At 29.9% G+C, this 12191-nt stretch overlaps 6 non-coding genes across 6 annotated transcripts; all 6 read right to left on the bottom strand.

Annotated features, from left to right (window-relative positions):
* Positions 1–386: 386 nt before the first annotated feature.
* Positions 387–458, bottom strand: TRNAQ-CUG (transfer RNA glutamine (anticodon CUG)). Its single transcript has one exon. It is a non-coding gene; the product is annotated as a tRNA-Gln (tRNA).
* Positions 459–2272: 1814 nt separating this feature from the next.
* On the bottom strand, positions 2273–2344 carry TRNAQ-CUG (transfer RNA glutamine (anticodon CUG)). Its single transcript has one exon. It is a non-coding gene; the product is annotated as a tRNA-Gln (tRNA).
* Positions 2345–4156: 1812 nt separating this feature from the next.
* TRNAQ-CUG (transfer RNA glutamine (anticodon CUG)) lies at positions 4157–4228 on the bottom strand. The gene has a single exon. It is a non-coding gene; the product is annotated as a tRNA-Gln (tRNA).
* A 1812-nt stretch (positions 4229–6040) lies between these two features.
* TRNAQ-CUG (transfer RNA glutamine (anticodon CUG)) lies at positions 6041–6112 on the bottom strand. The gene has a single exon. It is a non-coding gene; the product is annotated as a tRNA-Gln (tRNA).
* Positions 6113–9816: 3704 nt separating this feature from the next.
* On the bottom strand, positions 9817–9888 carry TRNAQ-CUG (transfer RNA glutamine (anticodon CUG)). The gene has a single exon. It is a non-coding gene; the product is annotated as a tRNA-Gln (tRNA).
* Positions 9889–11701: 1813 nt separating this feature from the next.
* Positions 11702–11773, bottom strand: TRNAQ-CUG (transfer RNA glutamine (anticodon CUG)). Its single transcript has one exon. It is a non-coding gene; the product is annotated as a tRNA-Gln (tRNA).
* Positions 11774–12191: the final 418 nt, after the last annotated feature.

Genomic DNA, 12191 nt, shown 5'->3' with positions numbered 1-12191 from the left:
TGTACTCTCAGAGAAATATAAACTGAACGGTACTTACAAAAAACCAATAGGACCTACCAAGATTTAAATACAGATCACTGGATTCAAAGATCAGAGTGGTTACCAATACACCAAGAAACCTTATTCATGAGGGAGAGTTAAACATTTTTTTCTAAAATGTTAGAATCTTAGAAGACACATTTTATTGCAATTATTGTACATATATTTACATCAACGCTTATTTGGGTTATATAGTAAAATTCAGATAAATACATACATTTCTGTAACTACCTTTTTTAGCTTTTCGTACATATTTACAAAAATCAGTGATTCAAAAAAAATTATTATATGTATGAAAAAGAAGACTTTCTGTCAATCAAGAACTTAAACTGAAGGTACTAAGTTCTTGATCCCACTGAGATTTGAACTCAGATCACTGGATTCAGAGTCCAGAGTGCTAACCATTGCACCATGGAACCTCTCTTCTCACACTACCTATACAACTTTCTCTTAGAGTGTGAGATCTTATTTTCTACAAATTACAGGAACAATAATCAGAGAGATAAGTATTACATTGTATTTACAAAAAAAGCCATTAGGACCTACCAAATTTTTATACAGATTATAGGTTTCAGAGTCCAGAATTGTTAACAGTACACAATGAAACCTCATTCATATGGTAGCATGTACATTTTTTTGTCAGAGTATAAGATTCTTAGTGGATACATTTTATTGGAATTAAATGACAGATAAACCTGTCTCTCAGTGTGTAAGATTCTTAATTTATGCAATTTATAGATATTTTATTTCTCAGAGATATGAACTGTATTGTACTTACAAGAAAAAAACAATGGAACCTACCAAGATGTAAATATAGATCATGGATTCAGAGTCCAAAATGTTTACCAATACACCATGAAACCTCATCCATTAGGGAGCATCTAAATATTTTTCTAAGAATGTACTCTCAGAGAGATATGAACTGAATGGTACTTACAAAAAACCAATAGGACCTACCAAGATTTAAATATAGATCACTGTATTCAAAGATCAGAGTGGAGTGGTTACCAATAAACCAAGAAACCACATTTATTAGGGAACATATTAAAAAAATTCTAAAATGTTAGATTCTTAGAAGACACATTTTATTGAAGTTATTGTACATATATTTACATCAATGCTTATTTGGATTACACAGTAAAATTCATATAATTACAAACATTTCTATAACTACCTTTTTTTTAGATTTTAGTACATATTTACAATAATCAGTGATTTAAAAAAATGTATTATATGTATAAAAAAGAAAAGTTTTTGTCAATCAAGGACTTAAACTGAAGGTACTAAAATGCACCTGGTCCCACTGAGATTTGAACTCAATTTACTGGATTCAGCGTACAGAGTGCTAACCATAACACCATGGAATCTCCCTTCTAATAACACATATACAACTTTCTCTCAGAGTGTAAGATCTTAATTTCTACAAGATACAGAAATATTCATTCAGAGAGATATGTACTACATTGTATTTACAAATAAAACCATTAGGACCTACATTTTGTATATACAGATTATTGGTTTCAGAGTCCAGAATTGTTAACAGTACACCATGAAAGCTCATTCATATGGTGGCATGTAAAAAAAAATTCTCACAGTGTAAGATTCTTAGAGGTTACATTTTATTGGAATTATATTACAGATAACCCTGTCTCTCAGTGTGTATGATTCTTAATTTATGCAATTTATAGATATTTTCTTTCTCAGAGATATGAACTGCATAATACTTACAAAAAAACAATAGGACCTACCAAGATGTAAATACAAATCATGGATTCAGAGTCCAAAATGGTTACAAATACACCAGGAAACCTCATTCATGAGGAAGCATTTAAACAGTTTTTATTAGAATGTACTCTCAGAGAAATATAAACTGAACGGTACTTACAAAAAACCAATAGGACCTACCAAGATTTAAATACAGATCACTGGATTCAAAGATCAGAGTGGTTACCAATACACCAAGAAACCTCATTCATGAGGGAGAGCTAAACATTTTTTTCTAAAATGTTAGATTCTTAGAAGACATATTTTATTGCAATTATTGTACATATATTTACATCAACGCTTATTTGTGTTACATAGTAAAATTCAGATAATTTCATACATTTCTATAATTAATTTTTTTAGCTTTTCGTACATATTTACAAAAATCAGTGATTTAAAAAAATTATTATATGTATGAAAAAGAAGACTTTCTGTCAATCAAGAACTTAAACTGAAGGTACTAAGTTCTTGATCCCACTGAGATTTTAACTTAGATCACTGGATTCAGAGTCCAGAGTGCTAACCATTGCACCATGGAACCTCTCTTCTAACACTACCTATACAACTTTCTCTTAGAGTGTGAGATCTTATTTTCTACAAATTACAGGAATAATAATCAGAGAGATAAGTATTACATTGTATTTACAAAAAAAGCCATTAGGACCTACCAAATTTTTATACAGATTATAGGTTTCAGAGTCCAGAATTGTTAACAGTACACAATGAAACCTCATTCATATGGTAGCATGTACATTTTTTGTCAGAGTATAAGATTCTTAGTGGATACATTTTATTGGAATTAAATGACAGATAAACCTGTCTCTCAGTGTGTAAGATTCTTAATTTATGCAATTTATAGATATTTTCGTTCTCAGAGATATGAACTGTATTGTACTTACAACAAAACCAATAGAACCTACCAAGATGTAAATATAGATCATGGATTCAGAGTCCAAAATGTTTACCAATACACCATGAAACCTCATCCATTAGGGAGCATCTAAATATTTTTATAAGAATGTACTCTCAGAGAGATATGAACTGAATGGTACTTACAAAAAACCAATAGGACCTACCAAGATTTAAATACAGATCACTGTATTCAAAGATCAGAGTGGAGTGGTTACCAATAAACCAAGAAACCACATTTATTAGGGAACATATAAAAAAAAATTCTAAAATGTTAGATTCTTAGAAGACACATTTTATTGAAGTTATTGTACATATATTAACATCAATGCTTATTTGGATTACACAGTAAAATTCATATAATTACAAACATTTCTTTAACTACCTTTTTTTTAGATTTTAGTACATATTTACAATAATCAGTGATTTAAAAAAATGTATTATATGTATAAAAAAGAAAAGTTTTTGTCAATCAAGGACTTAAACTGAAGGTACTAAAATGCACCTGGTCCCACTGAGATTTGAACTCAATTTACTGGATTCAGAGTACAGAGTGCTAACCATAACACCATGGAATCTCCCTTCTAATAACACATATAAAACTTTCTCTCAGAGTGTAAGATCTTAATTTCTACAAGATACAGAAATATTCATTCAGAGATATATGCACTACATTGTATTTACAAATAAAACCATTAGGACCTACCAATTTGAATATACAGATTATAGGTTTTAGAGTTCAGAATTGTTAAGAGTACACCATGAAAGCTCATTCATATGGTGGCATGTAAAAAATTTTCTCACAGTGTAAGATTCTTAGAGGTTACATTTTATTGGAGTTATATTACAGATAAACCTGTCTCTCAGTGTGTATGATTCATAATTTATGCAATTTATAGATATTTTCTTTCTCAGAGATATGAACTGCATAATACTTACAAAAAAACAATAGGACCTACCAAGATGTAAATACAAATCATGGATTCAGAGTCCAAAATGGTTACAAATACACCAGGAAACCTCATTCATGAGGAAGCATTTAAACAGTTTTTATTAGAATGTACTCTCAGAGAAATATAAACTGAACGGTACTTACAAAAAACCAATAGGACCTACCAAGATTTAAATACAGATCACTGGATTCAAAGATCAGAGTGGTTACCAATACACCAAGAAACCTCATTCATGAGGGAGAGTTAAACATTTTTTTCTAAAATGTTAGATTCTTAGAAGACACATTTTATTGCAATTATTGTACATATATTTACATCAGCGCTTATTTGGGTTATATAGTAAAATTCAGATAATTACATACATTTCTATAACTACCTTTTTTAGCTTTTCGTACATATTTACAAAAATCAGTGATTGAAAAAAATTATTATATGTATGAAAAAGAAGACTTTCTGTCAATCAAGAACTTAAACTGAAGGTACTAAGTTCTTGATCCCACTGAGATTTTAACTCAGATCACTGGATTCAGAGTCCAGAGTGCTAACCATTGCACCATGGAACCTCTCTTCTAACACTACCTATACAACTTTCTCTTAGAGTGTGAGATCTTATTTTCTACAAATTACAGGAATAATAATCAGAGAGATAAGTATTACATTGTATTTACAAAAAAAGCCATTAGGACCTACCAAATTTTTATACAGATTATAGGTTTCAGAGTCCAGAATTGTTAACAGTACACAATGAAACCTCATTCATATGGTAGCATGTACATTTTTTGTCAGAGTATAAGATTCTTAGTGGATACATTTTATTGGAATTAAATGACAGATAAACCTGTCTCTCAGTGTGTAAGATTCTTAATTTATGCAATTTATAGATATTTTCTTTCTCAGAGATATGAACTGTATTGTACTTACAACAAAACCAATAGAACCTACCAAGATGTAAATATAGATCATGGATTCAGAGTCCAAAATGTTTACCAATACACCATGAAACCTCATCCATTAGGGAGCATCTAAATATTTTTCTAAGAATGTACTCTCAGAGAGATATTAACTGAATGGTACTTACAAAAAACCAATAGGACCTACAAGATTTAAATACAGATCACTGTATTCAAAGATCAGAGTGGAGTGGTTACCAATCAACCAAGAAACCACATTTATTAGGGAACATATAAAAAAAATTCTAAAATGTTAGATTCTTAGAAGACACATTTTATTTAAGTTATTGTACATATATTTACATCAATGCTTATTTGGATTACACAGTAAAATTCATATAATTACAAACATTTCTTTAACTACCTTTTTTTTAGATTTTAGTACATATTTACAATAATCAGTGATTTAAAAAAATGTATTATATGTATAAAAAAGAAAAGTTTTTGTCAATCAAGGACTTAAACTGAAGGTACTAAAATGCACCTGGTCCCACTGAGATTTGAACTCAATTTACTGGATTCAGCGTACAGAGTGCTAACCATAACACCATGGAATCTCCCTTCTAATAACACATATACAACTTTCTCTCAGAGTGTAAGATCTTAATTTCTACAAGATACAGAAATATTCATTCAGAGAGATATGTACTACATTGTATTTACAAATAAAACCATTAGGACCTACCAATTTGTTTATACAGATTATTGGTTTCAGAGTCCAGAATTGTTAACAGTACACCATGAAAGCTCATTCATATGGTGGCATTTAAAAAATTTTTCTCACAGTGTAAGATTCTTAGAGGTTACATTTAATTGGAATTAAATTACAGATAACCCTGTCTCTCAGTGTGTATGATTCTTAATTTATGCAATTTATAGATATTTTCTTTCTCAGAGATATGAACTGCATAATACTTACAAAAAAACAATAGGACCTACCAAGATGTAAATACAAATCATGGATTCAGAGTCCAAAATGGTTACAAATACACCAGGAAACCTCATTCATGAGGAAGCATTTAAACAGTTTTTATTAGAATGTACTCTCAGAGAAATATAAACTGAACGGTACTTACAAAAAACCAATAGGACCTACCAAGATTTAAATACAGATCACTGGATTCAAAGATCAGAGTGGTTACCAATACACCAAGAAACCTTATTCATGAGGGAGAGTTAAACATTTTTTTCTAAAATGTTAGAATCTTAGAAGACACATTTTATTGCAATTATTGTACATATATTTACATCAATGCTTATTTGGGTTATATAGTAAAATTCAGATAAATACATACATTTCTGTAACTACCTTTTTTAGCTTTTCGTACATATTTACAAAAATCAGTGATTCAAAAAAAATTATTATATGTATGAAAAAGAAGACTTTCTGTCAATCAAGAACTTAAACTGAAGGTACTAAGTTCTTGATCCCACTGAGATTTGAACTCAGATCACTGGATTCAGAGTCCAGAGTGCTAACCATTGCACCATGGAACCTCTCTTCTAACACTCCCTATACAACTTTCTCTTAGAGTGTGAGATCTTATTTTCTACAAATTACAGGAACAATAATCAGAGAGATAAGTATTACATTGTATTTACAAAAAAAGCCATTAGGACCTACCAAATTTTTATACAGATTATAGGTTTCAGAGTCCAGAATTGTTAACAGTACACAATGAAACCTCATTCATATGGTAGCATGTACATTTTTTTGTCAGAGTATAAGATTCTTAGTGGATACATTTTATTGGAATTAAATGACAGATAAACCTGTCTCTCAGTGTGTAAGATTCTTAATTTATGCAATTTATAGATATTTTATTTCTCAGAGATATGAACTGTATTGTACTTACAAGAAAAAAAACAATGGAACCTACCAAGATGTAAATATAGATCATGGATTCAGAGTCCAAAATGTTTACCAATACACCATGAAACTTCATCCATTAGGGAGCATCTAAATATTTTTATAAGAATGTACTCTCAGAGAGATAGGAACTGAATGGTACTTACAAAAAACCAATAGGACCTACCAAGATTTAAATACAGATCACTGTATTCAAAGATCAGAGTGGAGCGGTTACCAATAAACCAAGAAACCACATTTATTAGGGAACATATAAAAAAAATTCTAAAATGTTAGATTCTTAGAAGACACATTTTATTGAAGTTATTGTACATATATTTACATCAATGCTTATTTGGATTACACAGTAAAATTCATATAATTACAAACATTTCTATAACTACCTTTTTTTTAGATTTTAGTACATATTTACAATAATCAGTGATTTAAAAAAATGTATTATATGTATAAAAAAGAAAAGTTTTTGTCAATCAAGGACTTAAACTGAAGGTACTAAAATGCACCTGGTCCCACTGAGATTTGAACTCAATTTACTGGATTCAGCGTACAGAGTGCTAACCATAACACCATGGAATCTCCCTTCTAATAACACATATACAACTTTCTCTCAGAGTGTAAGATCTTAATTTCTACAAGATACAGAAATATTCATTCAGAGAGATATGTACTACATTGTATTTACAAATAAAACCATTAGGACCTACCAATTTGTATATACAGATTATTGGTTTCAGAGTCCAGAATTGTTAACAGTACACCATGAAAGCTCATTCATATGGTGGCATGTAAAAAATTTTTCTCACAGTGTAAGATTCTTAGAGGTTACATTTTATTGGAATTATATTACAGATAACCCTGTCTCTCAGTGTGTATGATTCTTAATTTATGCAATTTATAGATATTTTCTTTCTCAGAGATATGAACTGCATAATACTTACAAAAAAACAATAGGACCTACCAAGATGAAAATACACATCATGGATTCAGAGTCCAAAATGGTTACAAATACACCAGGAAACCTCATTCATGAGGAAGCATTTACACAGTTTTTATTAGAATGTACTCTCAGAGAAATATAAACTGAACGGTACTTACAAAAAAACAATAGGACCTACCAAGATTTAAATACAGATCACTGGATTCAAAGATCAGAGTGGTTACCAATACACCAAGAAACCTCATTCATGAGGGAGAGCTAAACATTTTTTTCTAAAATGTTAGATTCTTAGAAGACATATTTTATTGCAATTATTGTACATATATTTACATCAACGCTTATTTGTGTTACATAGTAAAATTCAGATAATTTCCTACATTTCTATAATTAATTTTTTTAGCTTTTCGTACATATTTACACAAATCAGTGATTTAAAAAAATTATTATATGTATGAAAAAGAAGATTTTCTGTCAATCAAGAACTTAAACTGAAGGTACTAAAACACATCAGATCCCACTGAGATTTGAATTCAGATCGCTGGATTCAGAGTCCAGAGTGCTAATCATTACACCATGGAAGCTCTATTCTAACACCACCTCTACAACTTTCTCTTAGAGTGTGAGATCTTATTTTCTACAAATTACAGGAATAATAATCAGAGAGATAAGTATTACATTGTATTTACAAAAAAAGAAGCCATTAGGACCTACCAAATTTTTATACAGATTATAGGTTTCAGAGTCCAGAATTGTTAACAGTACACAATGAAACCTCATTCATATGGTAGCATGTACATTTTTTGTCAGAGTATAAGATTCTAAGTGGATACATTTTATTGGAATTAAATGACAGATAAACCTGTCTCTCAGTGTGTAAGATTCTTAATTTATGCAATTTATAGATATTTTCTTTCTCAGAGATATTAACTGTATTGTACTTACAACAAAACCAATAGAACCTACTAAGATGTAAATATAGATCATGGCTTCAGAGTCCAAAATGTTTACCAATACACCATGAAACCACATCCATTAGGGAGCATCTAAATATTTTTATAAGAATGTACTCTCAGAGAGATATGAACTGAATGGTACTTACAAAAAACCAATAGGACCTGCCAAGATTTAAATACAGATCACTGTATTCAAAGATCAGAGTGGAGTGGTTACCAATACACCAAGAAACCACATTCATTAGGGAACATCTAAACATTTTTTTCTAAAATGTTAGATTCTTAGAAGACACATTTTATTGAAGTTATTGTACATATATTAACATCAATGCTTATTTGGATTACACAGTAAAATTCATATAATTACAAACATTTATATAACTACCTTTTTTAGATTTTAGTACATATTTACAATAATCAGTGATTTAAAAAATGTATTATATGTATAAAAAAGAAAAGTTTTTGTCAATCAAGGACTTAAACTGAAGGTACTAAAATGCACCTGGTCCCACTGAGATTTGAACTCAATTTACTGGATTCAGAGTACAGAGTGCTAACCATAACACCATGGAATCTCCCTTCTAATAACACATATAAAACTTTCTCTCAGAGTGTAAGATCTTAATTTCTACAAGATACAGAAATATTCATTCAGAGATATATGCACTACATTGTATTTACAAATAAAACCATTAGGACCTACCAATTTGAATATACAGATTATAGGTTTTAGAGTTTAGAATTGTTAACAGTACACCATGAAAGCTCATTCATATGGTGGCATGTAAAAATTTTTCTCACAGTGTAAGATTCTTAGAGGTTACATTTTATTGGAGTTATATTACAGATAAACCTGTCTCTCAGTGTGTATGATTCTTAATTTATGCAATTTATAGATATTTTCTTTCTCAGAGATATGAACTGCATAATACTTACAAAAAAACAATAGGACCTACCAAGATGTAAATACAAATCATGGATTCAGAGTCCAAAATGGTTACAAATACACCAGGAAACCTCATTCATGAGGAAGCATTTAAACAGTTTTTATTAGAATGTACTCTCAGAGAAATATAAACTGAACGGTACTTACAAAAAACCAATAGGACCTACCAAGATTTAAATACAGATCACTGGATTCAAAGATCAGAGTGGTTACCAATACACCAAGAAACCTCATTCATGAGGGAGAGTTAAACATTTTTTTCTAAAATGTTAGATTCTTAGAAGACACATTTTATTGCAATTATTGTACATATATTTACATCAGCGCTTATTTGGGTTATATAGTAAAATTCAGATAATTACATACATTTCTATAACTACCTTTTTTAGCTTTTCGTACATATTTACAAAAATCAGTGATTGAAAAAAATTATTATATGTATGAAAAAGAAGACTTTCTGTCAATCAAGAACTTAAACTGAAGGTACTAAGTTCTTGATCCCACTGAGATTTTAACTCAGATCACTGGATTCAGAGTCCAGAGTGCTAACCATTGCACCATGGAACCTCTCTTCTAACACTACCTATACAACTTTCTCTTAGAGTGTGAGATCTTATTTTCTACAAATTACAGGAATAATGATCAGAGAGATAAGTATTACATTGTATTTACAAAAAAAGCCATCAGGACCTACCAAATTTTTATACAGATTATAGGTTTCAGAGTCCAGAATTGTTAACAGTACACAATGAAACCTCATTCATATGGTAGCATGTACATTTTTTGTCAGAGTATAAGATTCTTAGTGGATACATTTTATTGGAATTAAATGACAGATAAACCTGTCTCTCAGTGTGTAAGATTCTTAATTTATGCAATTTATAGATATTTTCTTTCTCAGAGATATGAACTGTATTGTACTTACAACAAAACCAATAGAACCTACCAAGATGTAAATATAGATCATGGATTCAGAGTCCAAAATGTTTACCAATACACCATGAAACCTCATCCATTAGGGAGCATCTAAATATTTTTCTAAGAATGTACTCTCAGAGAGATATTAACTGAATGGTACTTACAAAAAACCAATAGGACCTACCAAGATTTAAATACAGATCACTGTATTCAAAGATCAGAGTGGAGTGGTTACCAATCAACCAAGAAACAACATTTATTAGGGAACATATAAAAAAAAATTCTAAAATGTTAGATTCTTAGAAGACACATTTTATTTAAGTTATTGTACATATATTTACATCAATGCTTATTTGGATTACACAGTAAAATTCATATAATTACAAACATTTCTTTAACTACCTTTTTTTTAGATTTTAGTACATATTTACAATAATCAGTGATTTAAAAAAATGTATTATATGTATAAAAAAGAAAAGTTTTTGTCAATCAAGGACTTAAACTGAAGGTACTAAAATGCACCTGGTCCCACTGAGATTTGAACTCAATTTACTGGATTCAGCATACAGAGTGCTAACCATAACACCATGGAATCTCCCTTCTAATAACACATATACAACTTTCTCTCAGAGTGTAAGATCTTAATTTCTGCAAGATACAGAAATATTCATTCAGAGAGATATGTACTACATTGTATTTACAAATAAAACCATTAGGACCTACCAATTTGTATATACAGATTATTGGTTTCAGAGTCCAGAATTGTTAACAGTACACCATGAAAGCTCATTCATATGGTGGCATTTAAAAAATGTTTCTCACAGTGTAAGATTCTTAGAGGTTACATTTTATTGGAATTATATTACAGATAACCCTGTCTCTCAGTGTGTATGATTCTTAATTTATGCAATTTATAGATATTTTCTTTCTCAGAGATATGAACTGCATAATACTTACAAAAAAACAATAGGACCTACCAAGATGTAAATACAAATCATGGATTCAGAGTCCAAAATGGTTACAAATACACCAGGAAACCTCATTCATGAGGAAGCATTTAAACAGTTTTTATTAGAATGTACTCTCAGAGAAATATAAACTGAACGGTACTTACAAAAAAACAATAGGACCTACCAAGATTTAAATACAGATCACTGGATTCAAAGATCAGAGTGGTTACCAATACACCAAGAAACCTCATTCATGAGGGAGAGCTAAACATTTTTTTCTAAAATGTTAGATTCTTAGAAGACATATTTTATTGCAATTATTGTACATGTATTTACATCAACGCTTATTTGTGTTAAATAGTAAAATTCAGATAATTTCATACATTTCTATAATTAATTTTTTTAGCTTTTCGTACATATTTACAAAAATCAGTGATTTAAAAAAATGATTATATGTATGAAAAAGAAGACTTTCTGTCAATCAAGAACTTAAACTGAAGGTACTAAGTTCTTGATCCCACTGAGATTTTAACTCAGATCACTGGATTCAGAGTCCAGAGTGCTAACCATTGCACCATGGAACCTCTCTTCTAACACTACCTATACAACTTTCTCTTAGAGTGTGAGATCTTATTTTCTACAAATTACAGGAATAATAATCAGAGAGATAAGTATTACATTGTATTTAAAAAAAAAGCCATTAGGACCTACCAAATTTTTATACAGATTATAGGTTTCAGAGTCCAGAATTGTTAACAGTACACAATGAAACCTCATTCATATGGTAGCATGTACATTTTTTGTCAGAGTATAAGATTCTTAGTGGATACATTTTATTGGAATTAAATGACAGATAAACCTGTCTCTCAGTGTGTAAGATTCTTAATTTATGCAATTTATAGATATTTTCTTTCTCAGAGATATGAACTGTATTGTACTTACAACAAAACCAATAGAACCTACCAAGATGTAAATATAGATCATGGATTCAGAGTCCAAAAT

The sequence above is a fragment of the Pseudophryne corroboree genome, chromosome 11, assembly GCF_028390025.1.
Source record: "Pseudophryne corroboree isolate aPseCor3 chromosome 11, aPseCor3.hap2, whole genome shotgun sequence".
In the NCBI taxonomy this organism is placed as follows: domain Eukaryota; kingdom Metazoa; phylum Chordata; class Amphibia; order Anura; family Myobatrachidae; genus Pseudophryne; species Pseudophryne corroboree.
Note: the sequence above shows the minus strand (reverse complement) of the source record. Positions and strands in the feature narration are given on the sequence as shown.